Source organism: Caretta caretta, chromosome 1, assembly GCF_965140235.1.
Source record: "Caretta caretta isolate rCarCar2 chromosome 1, rCarCar1.hap1, whole genome shotgun sequence".
NCBI classification, from domain to species: Eukaryota; Metazoa; Chordata; order Testudines; family Cheloniidae; genus Caretta; species Caretta caretta.
In genome coordinates, this window is record NC_134206.1 from 74,482,760 (window position 1) to 74,498,137 (window position 15,378).

Genomic DNA, 15,378 nt, shown 5'->3' on the forward strand with positions numbered 1-15,378 from the left:
CTGGAGAAGAAGAGGCATCCACACATAGAAAAAGATGTCAAACAAAGGCAAAAAAATCTTGGTGTAATGTCCTGATATTGTTTTGTGACCCTGGCACTGTGGTGCCACTCAATACATGATGCTGACATGTTGCAATGAAATGGCTTTACAACACTGCAATTATTTTGTGATTTTCTGTAACTCAAGCCTATTCCAGTTCTGAATAGGTACTCATTAACAATGAGCATAGAATCTCTTTATATATAGATGTGAGAAATAAACAGCATTTCACAATGGACTTGCATTGGGAGCTCTTAATTAGTTTGTAGCTACTATTCCCTGCAGGTCTTTCTGGGACTTGCTGCTTTCCAGATGTCTCTTCCCTAATTTTTACCTCTCTTTATTTCTGTCTTTATTTGTATCACTTTACTTTTCTCATTGCCTATAGCCCACTATTCAAATCTTTCCATATCACATTGCAGTTTGCTTCTCTCCACTTCTGTTGTTTTATTACTCCAGTTCTTCCATTATCAGCAAATTTGATCATGGCTGAATTTACACCCATGATGATAAGGAAACTCTCTACCCTGCACCAACACAAGGAAACACAATGGGGAAAAAAAGCATGAACACTCATTTGACTTATACTTCGGGACTTATGTATCACTGAATTTATTTGTGTATTAATTTATGTGGACTGTACTTCTGTGTTTAACTCAGATGGTATTGGTAAGTCTTTGTGGCATGCATTGTCTTCCCTATTCTGTGCACTGCTGAGGACAATCACTATACTCAACACAGAACAATAAATGGGCTTCAGGAGAGAACATGCTCCAGGATTTGTATGTGTTGACATGATAGAGAGAGCATGTAATGACATACAGCCCTATAGCTCTGCCCGTTAGGATGAAAGAAAGCAAAAATCTGTGTGTGTGTGTGTGTGTGTGTGTGTGTGTATGGGATGTGTGTGTGGGTGTGTGTGCAACTATCTATCTATCTCCACACACACATATATATGATGACCCAGTCCTCTCACTTCCTTTCTAGAGCAGGAAGTCCACAAACAGAGAAATGAAAGAAAGAATTGCAACAATATATGGTGATGAGGAGAAGATAACAACTAAAGGAATTACCAAAGGAATTACCAGTAAGTAATTTTCCCTTTCTTTTAATATTATTATTTTCAGTGCTTAAAGTGATCTGAAAAAGGTCTAACATGTTCTACGAAAAGGAAAGCGATATCCCATTTTACCAATCCCCTTACTCCCACCGTCAGTTCTGCCCACCTCTGCACCCTCAACCAATTTTGCCCCCAGTTTTTTTCCCGTCTCTCCCTACCCTCCAGCCTCAACACCACTCTCCCTGCAGCTCCTGGGGCTCTTCAACCCCCTCTCCCAAGCCTGGAGTGGGCTGCTGTGGGGACTCTTTTCCCTCACCCAAAGCTGGGTGTTTCAGGGAGGAAAAAGGGGTGGAAGAAGATCAGAAGAACCATTCCCTTGCTCACAGACTGAGAAGAAGGAGCAGAGTCACCCTGAATTGCAGTGCTGGCCTGGGCTTTTTCTGCTCCTGAGAAGAGCTATACCTACTTTCTGCTATGGATCTGATTGGCTGCTTATATCCCGGGAGGTGGGGAATGCAACCAATGAGAGGGTCCCCACCCCCAGGGATGGTTGAAATGTGTGCCTCTTAGGAATCCAGCTCCAGCTGTAGAAATGTTTCAGAGTGGTAGCCATGTTAGTCTGTATTAGCAAAAAGAACAAGGAGTACTTGTGGCACCTTAGAGACTAACAAATTTATTTGGCATAAGCTTTCATGGGCTAAAGCCCACTTCATCAGATGCATGCAGTGGAAAATACAGTAGGAAGATATATATATATATACAGAGAACATGAAAAAATGGGTGTTGCCATACCAAATCTAACAAGACTAATCAGAATAAATTTGTTAGTCTCTAAAGTGCCACAAGTACTCCTCATTCTTTTAGCTGTAGAAATGTTATTTGTGGGGTCAGCAAACTCTTTTGACCAGACACACATGAGCACTGGTTATTTACACGAACCCATTGGTGCTTTACAGACAAGTTTAAAAAATAGCAAGGTCACTGTTCTGAGGACTTTACAATCTAAACTCCCCCTTTTTTGTGTAGAGCTTGTACTAGGCCCTTGAGAATGGAATTCCTAAAAGATGGGAGAAGATTGAAAGCTTCTATTTTGTATTTTCTTGGCTTATTTGTTTTATATGTCCAGGGAGCAAGGTCTTTGGAAGAAAGCATTGGTCTATGGGGCACCACTACATTTTATTCTTTTTCTCTCTGGATAATAAGGATCTAATGGCAATTGATTGTAATTGGGGGTAACAAAACACTGTAGAACTGATTCCCCTTAAATGCACTGGTGTGCATTGAGCCCCTATCAATAATAATTTGAATCCGAATTGTGGGAAAACATGATTATTGCATGTTTTCATGGGTTTAAAAATATTTTAGCTAAAGAGATTGAGATTGGGCTAGGGAGCCTTTCACCTCTGGTGTCAGTCCAGTTCCTAATGCTCTCTATATAATCTGACTGCAAGATCCATGAAAGAGTTATGGAAAAATAAAAAGTATTTTTACTTCATCAGCTCTGTAATAATATGGGATTTAATTGTCCTCACTGCAGCAAAATTTCTAATTCTGAAATAAAGAAAAAAGTGGAAAGTCAGGGATCTTAAATTTTGTTTTAATAGCTCTTAATGCAATAAATGAATCACCCTGAAATAGTTTGGTCAAAGATATCAGAACACTTTCAGCCATTTTAGTTTGCCAGTAATCCATTTCTTTGCTGAAAGATGGATACGTTTCCCCAAGTTTGAGAATACAGAGAAATGATATTGTACACTCCCATTTTATATTTTATTTTCTTACATAAGTGATATGAGATCAAAGATTTCAGCATGCATTCTTTCTTCTTGCACCTTTAAGAAAATAAAACTATCCTACACTTAATTAGGCCCTGTCAAGGTTCCTCCCCCACTCTGAACTCTAGGGTACAGATGTGGGGACCTGCATGAAAAACCTCCTAAGCTTATCTTTACCAGCTTAGGTCAAAACTTCCCCAAGGTACAAAATATTCCACCCGTTGTCCTTGGACTGGCCGCTACCACCACCAAACTAATACTGGTTACTGGGGAAGAGCTGTTTGGACGCGTCTTTCCCCCCCAAAATACTTCCCAAAACCTTGCACCCCACTTCCTGGACAAGGTTTGGTAAAAAGCCTCACCAATTTGCCTAGGTGACTACAGACCCAGACCCTTGGATCTTAAGAACAATGAACAATCCTCCCAACACTTGCACCCCCCCTTTCCTGGGAAATAAAAAGTGAGGATAAAAAGCCTCACCAATTTGCATAGGTGACCACAGACCCAAACCCTTGGATCTGAGAACAATGAAAAAGCATTCAGTTTTCTTACAAGAAGACTTTTAATTAAAAATAGAAGTAAATAGAAATAAAGAAATCCCCCCTGTAAAATCAGGATGGTAGATATCTTACAGGGTAATTAGATTCAAAAACATAGAGAACCCCTCTAGGCAAAACCTTAAGTTACAAAAAAGATACACAGACAGAAATAGTTATTCTGTTCAGCACAATTCTTTTCTCAGCCATTTAAAGAAATCATAATCTAACATGTACCTAGCTAGATTACTTACTAAAAGTTCTAAGACTCCATTCCTGGTCTATCCCCGACAAAGACAGACTATAGACAGACACACAGACCCTTTGTTTCTCTCCCTCCTCCCAGCTTTTGAAAGTATCTTGTCTCCTCATTTGGTCATTTTGGTCAGGTGCCAGTGAGGTTACCTTTAGCTTCTTAACCCTTTACAGGTGAGAGGAGCTTTCCCCTGGCCAGGAGGGATTTCAAAGGGGTTTACCCTTCCCTTTATATTTATGACAGGCCCTAATTTCCTCATCATCCCATTTTCCCCTCTAATATAAGCCTATCACCAGGCCCTTGGAATGTCAGAAAAATGCTTAAAGAGACAAAGTGGTTGATGTAATATCTTTTATTGGACCAACTTCTACTGCTGAGAGACAAGCTTGGTCCAATAAGACCAAGAAGAGAAGTTGGTCCAATAAAAGATACTACCTCACCCTTTCTTTAATATCTTGGCACTGACATGGCTACAAGAACACATCACACAGTAAAGAGCTTGTCCAGCCAGTTCAATATGTGTCTCTCTTCCAGCTAAGTGAACAAAGACCATATGACCAGAGCTCTGTAAATGATACTTGCTTTCAATTCCAATACCAGATTAAACTCAAGATCTTGGTCTTGATATGCAAATGGGCTTCACCCAAGCATCACAGGGAACTTTCTTTCCAGCATTAGGTCCTACCACTTCAATTACTTATGCTGAAGAATGGAGCTGTCAGTGTCTATGGTGAGAATTGTAGCAACAGGGAACAGAGCTTTTATAGCATTGGAGAACTGTAGGAACAGGGAACAGAGATTTTATAGCACTTGCCCCGTAGCATAGACCTCCTTCTACAAGAGACCAGAAGGATCACAAATATGACTTCATGCAGGATGATACTCTTCTAAATATATTTTCATAAAGCAGTGGCCACCATGTGCTAGCTTTATTAGAAGATGTTAAGGAACAATAACAAAAGAAAACCCCAAACATATTAGCTTTATATAATTTTGTTAGGCTTTCAGATACAATGGTGATGACTGTGGGATAGATTAGTCAGAGTATACTTGATGAAATGACAGCAAACCAGGCATTCAAACTCCAAGCTCAGACTTGGAGCAAATACTGGAGAAATAACTGGCATCAGGACTAGTGGCTTTTTATCAAAATTCAGGGACAGGAGATGATGAAAGGAACTCAAAAGGCATTAGGGTATCCTCTTATCTCTTCAACCAAGTGTTGTTTGCTGGGGGATCAGGGGCAGGTATTTCGGGACAGTCTATAATAAAATGGTCCCAAATTTCCCACTGTTATGAGCTTGTGTACCTCTCTCGACTTCAGTGGAGATTCACCCACTTAGAGTCAAATATCCTGTGAGTTTAAGTGAGTACAGAAACAGGTGATTTTTTTTTAAATGACCCTGTAGGTACAATGTTCTCATCTGGAGGGACTAGTTAATTTTCTTCCTACTTTTTCAGTTATGCACAGCCACCTCAAGTACTTGGGCTTTCCTGAATATGCACCAGATTCCAATGCCGCCTGCACATAATTAGAACACGGAAGACCTTAGAGCCAATTTTAATTCACAATACGCAAAAATCCAGAATCCATTTGGTGTAAGTCAAGGCAGAATACAGCCTTTTAAAGTTTAATTGTGGCTTTCCTATGATATTCATAGCATTTTTTTATTTTTAATAGAATTCCTTCTACCAAAATTTGGCTCAAAACTGTAAGTTGTTTAACAGATATAATTAGGTTGCTAAGCATTAACAGTTAATTATCATATTAATAAACAGTTATTACTCTCCTCTACATTCAACCAGGCCAAAGCAGCATTATTATGCATGCATTGCTCTTGGGCATGTAATTGTCCTTAAAGGAAATCATTACAATTTAAATGAAATTGGGAGTTACTGGTTAGGGAAGGCTGTAGGGTATGCACAATACATACTAAGCAAGGAACTGTAATTTCCCCAATTCAAATCTTTTCAGTAATTTCAGCTATATCTGTTTGGTTAAGAGGAAAACAGTTTATTTTTGCCTTGCAATTGTACAAGGGCATCACATACCCAAGGACAAGAAAGGCTCAAGAAATTCAAGCAAATGCACTTTCACTACATCATACCATTTCATATGGGTTGGTAAACTGTTGCCAGAGTTTATATTTCTTCCAATTTAGGACTATAAACCACAGCAGGATGTGTATTTGCAGGTATGTCTATACTTTGAGCTGGAAGGTATAAATTCCAGCTTGAGGAGACAAACCTGTGATAGCTCTGATCAAGCTAGTGTGCTAAAAATAGGGAGTAGAGATGGGTGTGGCTAGCTGCCCTTAGTATGTGTAACACCGACAGACCCCTGTCATTGTTGGTGCAATCAAACCTGGGACCTTTGGAGCTTAACACATGAGCCTCTACTGCATGAGCTAAAAGACAAATCTCTCTTAGCCAAGGCTGTAGGAGACTCATCAATCTCTAGCTTAGAGGTTCTCAAACTGTGGTCCATGGACCACCAGTTTTCTGTAAGCTCCATTCTGGTGGTCCATGGATAGTTCCCTCTAAGGTGCATGCCTGGTGGCTGCACACGAGAAAATGAAGGGCCACCCACCTAATTAATGGAGCTGCACAGGCATGGCTCTACTAATTAGGTGCCTGGACCCTGGAGAAGATGCACATGTAAGTGAGGTGGTGGCCTTGGGGGGGAATAAGGGATAGGTGGGAGGGGACAGTGGGGTGAGAAGAGGGGATGGGGAAAATTTGGGACATGCAGAGCTGCAGCGGTCAGAGAAAGAGGTGACTTTCCACAGCTCCAGAACTGTGGCTGCCGGGGAGAGACGACCCTCCTTCCTAGCCCCAGCTTGAGGGCTGCCACGGCAGGGGAGAAAGGGAGAGACCCCCTCCTTCCCAGCCCCAGCTCGGGGGCTGCCGTTTTGCGGGGAGAGAGGGCACATCCATCTCATTAGAAAGGTAAGACTACAAATTAAAATATTAAAATATGAGTTGTGTGCTTTTATTTGTATCTCAAAAAAAGTTAATTATTATTAAGTTTTTTTTATATAGTGCTTTTATCCAAAGCACTTTACAATAGCTAATGGTACAAACAACATTTAGAAAGATCATTAAGTGGTCCGCCAAGACCCTCAGCCATTTTCAAGTGGTCCGTGGAAAAAAAAGTTTGAGAACCACTCCTCTAGCTGACCTAGCTGCCACTAGAGAGGGACAGAGTGCCATATTAAGCAGACATGGGTTACATATGCACCTCGTGTCTCAGCCGGGATTGTCCTCAGGGCAGCTAGCCTGTCCTGCTGCTCATGCCACCATGGCTACACTCTAGTGCACTGGCTCAATCAGAGCTAGTGCGGGTATGCCTCCTCGAGCTGGAAGTTATACTGCCATCCTGAAGTGTAGACATAGCTACTGGAACAAAAGGTAAGGGGGCTTGTCAGTGGAGATCATATTATCTGATATGATATTTTTCAGTCACACAAAGGTTAGTGATTTGATTTAATCTCTGACTTCTGTTGAAAGGCAAAGAGTTTGAACATTGCTTGACTATTCTTTGATTGATAATGAATGAATGTTTTACACAACCTTAAACAGGTCTTTAGTTTAAGTCACTAATATGTTAAAAACAAGGTTTTAATATGTGTGGGCCTTCAGCATTTTCAGATGAATTAGTCCAATTTTGTGGCCAATCTGTGAGTCCTAATACTTTAACAAAAACCAAAACATAATTTGACTTCGTGATTTCAACAGCAAAATAGATATTTAAAAAAAATTAAAAGAAAAATAGGAAAAAAAATCTCAAACCCAAAATAGCATCAGAAATATACAGTATGTCCTTTTCTTTATAGTACTTGGGCCCGATTCTCCTCTCATACAAATGTACATGAAGAGTGACTCAGCAGAATTCAGTGGAGTAGCCAGGAAAAAACAAGTGTGAGTGAGAAAAGGCTCGCTGTATTAATTTAAAATATAGATTCAGCATAACATAGATCAGAGTGGGTCTTCTTGCTCCTCTTTTTCCACACTGAAAGCAATTAGAGTTATTCATTGTTTGTAACATAGTTAAGGGAGTTTCTTGCACTTTTGTCTTCCACAAATTTCCAGATGCTACCATCTCCTTTATGCTTTCTTTTTTTTTTTTTCTTTCCTTTCTCGGTAGTGCTAGTCAAAATATTTTCATTCAAAACTTTTTTTCAATGAAAAATAGCAGCATTTTTTTAACAAAAAATGTCATGAAATTTTTTTTAAATATTTCTGATTTTTTCCCAAACAAAATTAAAATAAAATATTGTTGTCTTCCTTCGAAATTCACAACAGATTCAGAAAATGATATAGTGATTTTCTTTGCAAAACATACCACTTCCCAAACTAGCTTTTTTTGTTCTTGGGGTTCAGTCACTGGTGCAGCACTCTCCAAGGATCAGAAACTTATTAGAGCTATGCCATTCCACAAGAACAGTATGCTAGGGCCCACCAAGTGTCATGAGAGCCATGCATACTGACTGTGTTCTCTAAAGACTGTTTCTGGCAAGGTACAGAGTCACTGCTCTGAAATGCAAGTCTTTCAGGGTCAGATTCTGCTCTCAGTTACATCAGTATGAATCTGGAGTAACTCCAGGGCCACTGTTACAAACAGAATCTGACTCTCATTTGGTAAGGGCTGTTACTCCCATCTGTGTCACCAAAACAGGACTTGCTATGCTTTCCAAAGCTCTATTTATGTTGTTTTAAAAAGCATTACGAAACGTTTTTCGTATCTAGAGGTTCTATCAGTGGCGTCCATTATCCCTATATTTATTGGCATTTGCAAGCCTATGATTTAGTGCTAACATCTGAATTTCTGATCTTACACCATGCTCTTATCATTGCCTTTTTGTAGCTTGTGCGGTTTGACTATCTAAAAAGGGTGATAATCAAGGCTGTTGGTTATGTCACTCCAGGCTGGCACAAGCTTGGGAGAAAGAACTTCTGATTTGATGTGTGCCACTGTCAAGGATGTCAGAGTTCAGATTATGACTTTGAAACAGAAAACGGCCCCTGCCTGTCCTGTTGCATTGCTCATGTAGCACCACTTAAATGACATAGTGTTAAGACCTATGGAGACTAAGGGTATGTCTATATTAGCCGCCGGATCGGCGGGCAGCGATCAATCCAGTGGGAATCAATTTATCACATCTAGTCTAGACGCAATAGATCGACCCCCAAGCACTCTCCCATCGACTCCTGTACTCCACCGCCGCAAGAGGCGCAGGCAGAGTCGACGGGGAGAGCAGGAGTCGACTCACCGTGGTGAAGACACCACGGTAAGTCGATCTAAGTACGTCTACTTCAGCTACGTTATTCAGAGACATTTTGTTACAAACAATCAGTACATCATTTCCTTGTTTGATTTCTAAAGAAAAGAAAAGGAAACACATTCCAAAAACATTATTTGGAATGTGGACTGAAAGGCAAATTTATGAGTACTTTCTGTTTCTAGCAACAGGGGCCAGTGGTATAACTCCAGTGAAATCAATAGAGTTACTCCCAGGATAAATTTGGCCCGATATTGGTATGACTCTACTGAAATCAATGGAGTTGTACCAGGAATAAATTTGGTCCAGTGTTTTCATCCTGTACAGAACAAGGACATGTACAGCCTAATATCCCCAGCTTACCCCCACCATTCATTATTTATATTACAGTAGGCCCAGATCCTCAGAAGTATTTAGGTGCCTAACCAATAGGAAGGAGAGCAATCTTCCACTCAGGAGAAAACTTTTTCCCTGCTGCCACTAGCCCTGCTGCTGCTTATCTTTCATTTCTCCCCTCTCCTCTCACCAGAAGACAGGTTTATAAAGATCACTGGCCTCAGGTGTCTCCAGTTAACCTGAGGTAACCCTCTGATATATCTGTCATCCACCACTCTCTTATATCTGTCAGAACTGACTTTATCACAATAGTTACAAAAAAGGAGAGAGAGAGAACTTAGGTTTCCAGACTATCTAGTTGAGAACTAGTTCACAGGATTGGTTGATTGCACTGTAATTTCAAACACTATTAAGCTATGAATATCAGAATGGCACATCAGGTCTGATAAGCTTAAAATATTGGATTAAATGATCACTTGATATCCCAAAATTTTACTTAAAACGGGATGGGGAAGAAATTTTGATCCTGTTTCCTGGTGAAAATAGACTTCAAACTGAAAGGTAAGGGGGCTTGTCAGTGGAGATAGGTTAATATTTCCATCACAACAGACATTTGTCAAACAATGTATTGTAAATTAAGGCTCATTTTCAAAGTCGTTGTCACCACAACTACAATCTTCTAATACTTTGTCAGACCCTACCTTGAGAATATTTTAAATTAAGTGTATTGGATTCATTTTATCTACAGAAGGAAATGTCTTCATGCTTTTCTGTCTCCAAAGCCCTCTTCTAGCCCCTGGAACCGCCACTTACTGCAACCACCTCTCTGAATGAGGTGCAGGGACTGGTGTGGAGGGATATGATGGGGTGAGCAAGGAGTCTGAGAATGCTGGAGAAGGGAAGAAAGAGAAAAAGAGCATAGTGAGGAGAAGGAGGAGAGAGGGAGCATGGGGGACAGCAGAGTAGTGGGCCAGGGAGAAGGAAACCATGGGGACAGCAGCTTGAAGGGGCTTTCCAACGTATCTGCATAACTTAAGAGATTTAAGGCAGAGAACTTAACCCTATTTCTGTATTTTTGATTTCCTCACTCCTTAATGCTTACTTTTTTTGCTACTGCAACTACTATAATCTTAGGTTTCAGAGTAGCAGCTGTGTTAGTCTGTATTCGCAAAAAGAACAGGAGTACTTGTGACACTTTAGAGTCTAACAAATTTATTTGAGCATAAGCTTTCGTGAGTAGCTCACAAAAGCTTATGCTCAAATAAATTTGTTAGTCTCTAAGGTGCCACAAGTACTCCTTTTTTTTTTTTTTTTTTTTTACTATAATCTTGTGAGGACTGTCACCTTGAGGTGACTGCTGTATATTCTCAAGCATAAATTTCACCTAAACAAAAGGTTTTTTTATTTGGGAATATAATGTATCTCACTTGCCTGCTTAGACTGTAAACTCTTCAGAGCAGCTGGAAGAATTCAACCCTGTATATGCTTGAATGGCTCTATGAGCAATACAAATGAGTTATCAACGAGTTTACTGTGCAGCAGGAGAGTGAGAGAGCTGGGAACCAATACATACTGGTATATATTTGTATAGAGCCTACTGCACAATGGGGCTTAAATCATGGCTCTGGGCATTACACTGATGTAAATATTTAATAATAACAATAAAAAGAGACATTTCATTTGCATCCCTTTTCCCATCTGGGTGGATTGAGTCAGCATCAAGTATATGTGAGGCTACATTTACCCTTCTCTAAGCAGTATGCCTTCACTTGCTGTAAAGGACCTGTAATTTTTAAAATTTTCCAGTACATTTTCATCTTTGAATGCAATATTTTTCAAAACTGCTCTGCTCTAATGAGCACCAACTGTAGACTGGAATTAAAGGTGATGCACATGTAAAGTTGCTGTTTTGTTTGGTATTCAAAATATATAAATGATAATTTTGATGCTATTCGATCTGTTTTTGAAAGGGAGGTGTCATAATTATGGTAAGGCAGGAGCATGGAGATGGCTGCATGACTGTGCAGATGGTGTAGATGGGAGGGCTTTGGCTTCCTCAACTATGGAATGCTTTTTCCATGAAGGAGGACTGCTCGGAAGAGATGAGTTCCACCTGACCAAGAAGGGGAAGAGCATCTTCATTCATTGACTCATTAACCTGGTGAGGAGGACTTTAAACTAGGTTCAAAAGAAGCAGCTGAAAGCCCACAGGTAAGCATTAAAAAAGCAACCTTTACAGAGGGCTAGATGTTGGGGGGACGTGGAAAATTACAGCAGGGTCATATGAGTAACAAGAGGGAAATCAGTGGGACAATCTGCCCAACATCGTATGTCACACACAAATGCAAGGCGTATGGGGAATAAACAAGAAGAATTGGAAGTATTAGTTCATAAGCTAAACCATTATTTAATTGGTGTCACAGAGATATGGTGGCATAAGTCTCATGACTGTAATATTGGTATAGGGGAGTGTAGATTGTTGAGGAACAACAAGCAGGATAGAAAGGGAGGAAGTGTTGCGTTGTACTGCAAGAATATATACACTTGTTTTGAGGTCCCGAAGGAGGTGAGAGGCAGACCAGTTCAGTCTCTGGGTAAAAATAAAAGTGGAAAAATACAGGTGACATCAGGGTAGGTGTCAGGAAGAGGCAGTGGATGAGAACAAATAACAGAAATATTCAAAACATAAGTCTCATATTAAAGGGCGACTTTCACTACCCAAACGTCTTTTGGAAAAGTAATACAGCAAAAAAAAAATTTTCCAATAAGTTCTTGAAATCTACTGGGGGCAAATTTTTGTTTCAGAAAGCAGATGATGTAACCATGGGGACAGCCATTTTAAACTTGATTCTGACCGACAGGAAGAGATTGGTTGCAAATTTGAAGGTGGAAGGCAATTTGTGTGAAAATGATCATGACATGATAGATTTAATTATTCTAAGAAAAAGGAGTGAAAGTAGTAGAATAAAGACAATGGACTTCAAAAAAGCAGACTTTAACAAACTTGGAGTTCTGATAGGCAAGATGCTAAGGGAAGAAACACATAGGGAAAAAGGAGTTCAGGAGCTGGAAGTTACTCAGGGAGACAGTATTAAAGACTAAACTATCCCAATGTGAAGGAAAGATAAGAAGAATAGCAAGAGGCCAATAAGGCTTCATTAGGAGCTCTTTAGTGACCTGACAATGAAAAAACAAATGTGGATGAATTTCTAAGGAAGAGTAGAAAAGAATAGCACAAGTATGCAGGGACAAAAATCAGAAAGGCTAAGGTACAAAATACCTTACACCGAGTAAGGGACATAAAAGAACAGGTTGGATAAACACCTGTCAGGGATGGTCTAGGTTTATTTGGTCCTAATGAGAAGAGGTTCTTTAAATACCTTAGGATCAAGAAAAAGATGAGGGAAAGTGTAGGTCCACTACTTAGTGAGGAAGGAGACTAATAACGGACAACATCAAGAAGGCTGAGGTGTTTAATGCCTATTTAGCAGTCACTAAAATAGTTTAATGGTGACAAGATACTCAACACAATTAATATTAATAACAAAGGGAAAGGAACACAAGCCAAAATAGGGAAAGAACAAGTTCTAGAATATTTAGATATATTAGATGTATTCAAATCAGCAGGGCCTGATACAATTCATCCTAGGGTATTTAAGGAACTAGCTGGAGCAAATCGTGGAACTTTTAGCAGTTATCCTGAACAATTCATGGAAAATGGGTGAGGTCCCAGACGACTGGAGAAGGTCAAACCTAGTACCTATCTTTAAAAAGGAGAACAAAGAGGAACTCAGGAATTATAGACCAGTCATCCTACCTTTGATACCTGGAAAGATATAGGAACAAATGATTAAACAATCAATTTATAAACACCTAAAGACTAATAGAGTCATAAGGAATAATCAGCATGGACTTGTCAAGAACAAATCATGCCAAACCACCCCAGTTTCTTTCTTGGACAGGATAACTGGCTTAGTGGATGGGGGAAAGAAATAGACATGATCTATCTTGATTTTAATAAGGCTTTTGACAGTCCCACTTGACATTCTCATAAGCAAACTAGGGAAATGTGATCTAGATAAAATTAATATAAGATGGATGCACAACTGTTTAAAAAACTGAAGTGAAAGAAGAGCTATCAACAGTTTGCTGTCAAACTGGAAGGATGTATCTAGTGGGGTCCCGCACAGGTCTACCCTGGGTCTAGTACTATACAATATTTTTATTAGTGCCTTGGATAATAGAGTGGAGAATATGGTTATAAAATGTACAATGATACTAAAATGGGAGGGGTGGCAAGCACTTTGGAGGACAGGATTAGAATTCAAAATAACTTTGACAAATTACAAAAATTGTCTGAAATCAATACGATGAAATTCAGTAATGACAATTGCAAAGTAGTACACTTCGGAAGGGAAAATCAACTGCACAGCTACAAAATAGGGAATAACTAGCTAGGTGGTAGTACTGCTGAAAAAGATCTGGGGGTTATAGTGGATCACAAATTGCTTATGAGTCAACAATGTGAGGCAGTTGTGGAAAAGGCTAATATAATTCTGGGGTGTATTAACAGGAGTGTTATATGTAAGACATGAGGGATAACTGTTGCCCTGTACTCAGCATAGGTGAGGCTTCAGCTGGAGTACTGTTTCCAATTCTGGGTGCCACACTTCAGGAAAGATGTGGTTACACTAGCGAGAGTCTGGAGGAAACCAACAATTATAAAAGGTTTATGTGACCTGACCTCTGATAACAGTCTTCAGATATCGTAAAGGCTGTTATAAAGAGGACTGTGATCAATTGTTCTTCAGGTCCATTCTGCAGCAAGAAAGATTTAGGTTAGGAAAAACCTTTTCACTATAAGGATAGTTACATTCTGGAATAGGCTCCCAAGGGTGGTTGTGGAATCCCCATCACTGGAGGTCTTTAAGAACAGGTTGGGCAAACACCTGTCAGGTCTAGGTTTATTTGGTCTTGCCGCAACACAGGGGTCTGGGTGCCATGATCTCTCAAATCCAAATTCCAAATCTAAATTTCTATGATTCAATGTTGATTACATAACAAAGAGAGGTTTCAGAGGAACAGCCGTGTTAGTCTGTATTCGCAAAAAGAAAAGGAGTACTTGTGGCACCTTAGAGACTAACCAATTTATTTGAGCATGAGCTTTCGTGAGCTACAGCTCACTTCAAAGTGAGCTGTAGCTCACGAAAGCTCATGCTCAAATAAATTGGTTAGTCTCTAAGGTGCCACAAGTACTCCTTTTCTTATAACAAAGAGAAGTATTTTTCACGGATGACATAGCATATGTATGGTAGTGTTTTATTTTTTACTAAAAATAATCAATGGTGAATAATGCACATTAATTTGTAGGATATATTTACACTCCCTCTTCCATCCCTCTACACACACACACAAGTTAATAAGAGTTCTGCCTGACTGAGAACTGAATTTTTCCCAAAGTGAATAAATAGTTTTTAAAAAAGCAAGGATAAGTCATCACACCTATACATTGTTCACGTATTTGAAAGAAGTTTTACTTATTTATTATAGTACTTCATAAAATACTAGTACATTTCTCTAGTTTATTTTGTAAAAGTAAAGAAGTCTTAGTAATATTTCATATGGGAAACCACTACAGCACTCTGTTGTTAAACAGTAACAGACAAGTGGGGAGAAACTGCTGGGTTTTGTGTGAACTATGATGCAAGTAGATTAGTGAAGTGCAAATTAGCAAGGTATTTTCCGCATATGCATTTTACTCCTGCATGTCTAAGTGCTTGAGAGTCATATGACCTAAAATAATGTTACACTGTTGCCCTCCTAGCTAGTCAAGAATTTCCACGAAACTATTGGCCAACTAATTGATCGTTGAGACAAGGTCACCTTACCTTCTTATCTAAAATAGGAAAGTGTGAGCATGAGGTAAATGGATTGCACAGTGCACTAGAAAATAGACTGCAGGTGATGGAAAAGGCATTTTCTGTCTTTAATATCTATGAGTCAAATCCAGAACTGCTGTGTGAGGTGGTGTCTGTTAGATCTCTTCCCTCTTACACTCAGTTGGACTCCAATACATCTACTTCAAGTCTGATCA

At 39.6% G+C, this 15,378-nt stretch overlaps 1 long non-coding RNA gene across 2 annotated transcripts in view; it reads left to right on the forward strand.

Annotated features, from left to right (window-relative positions):
- LOC125637467 (uncharacterized) overlaps positions 1–15,378 on the forward strand; it is a 124,879-nt gene that overhangs the window by 36,661 nt on the left and 72,840 nt on the right. For both annotated transcript variants that reach the window (XR_012668684.1, XR_007356950.2), the window contains exons 2-3: positions 1,027–1,126; positions 11,369–11,495. This is a non-coding gene — a long non-coding RNA (uncharacterized LOC125637467). The remainder of the gene's footprint in view (positions 1–1,026; positions 1,127–11,368; positions 11,496–15,378) is intronic.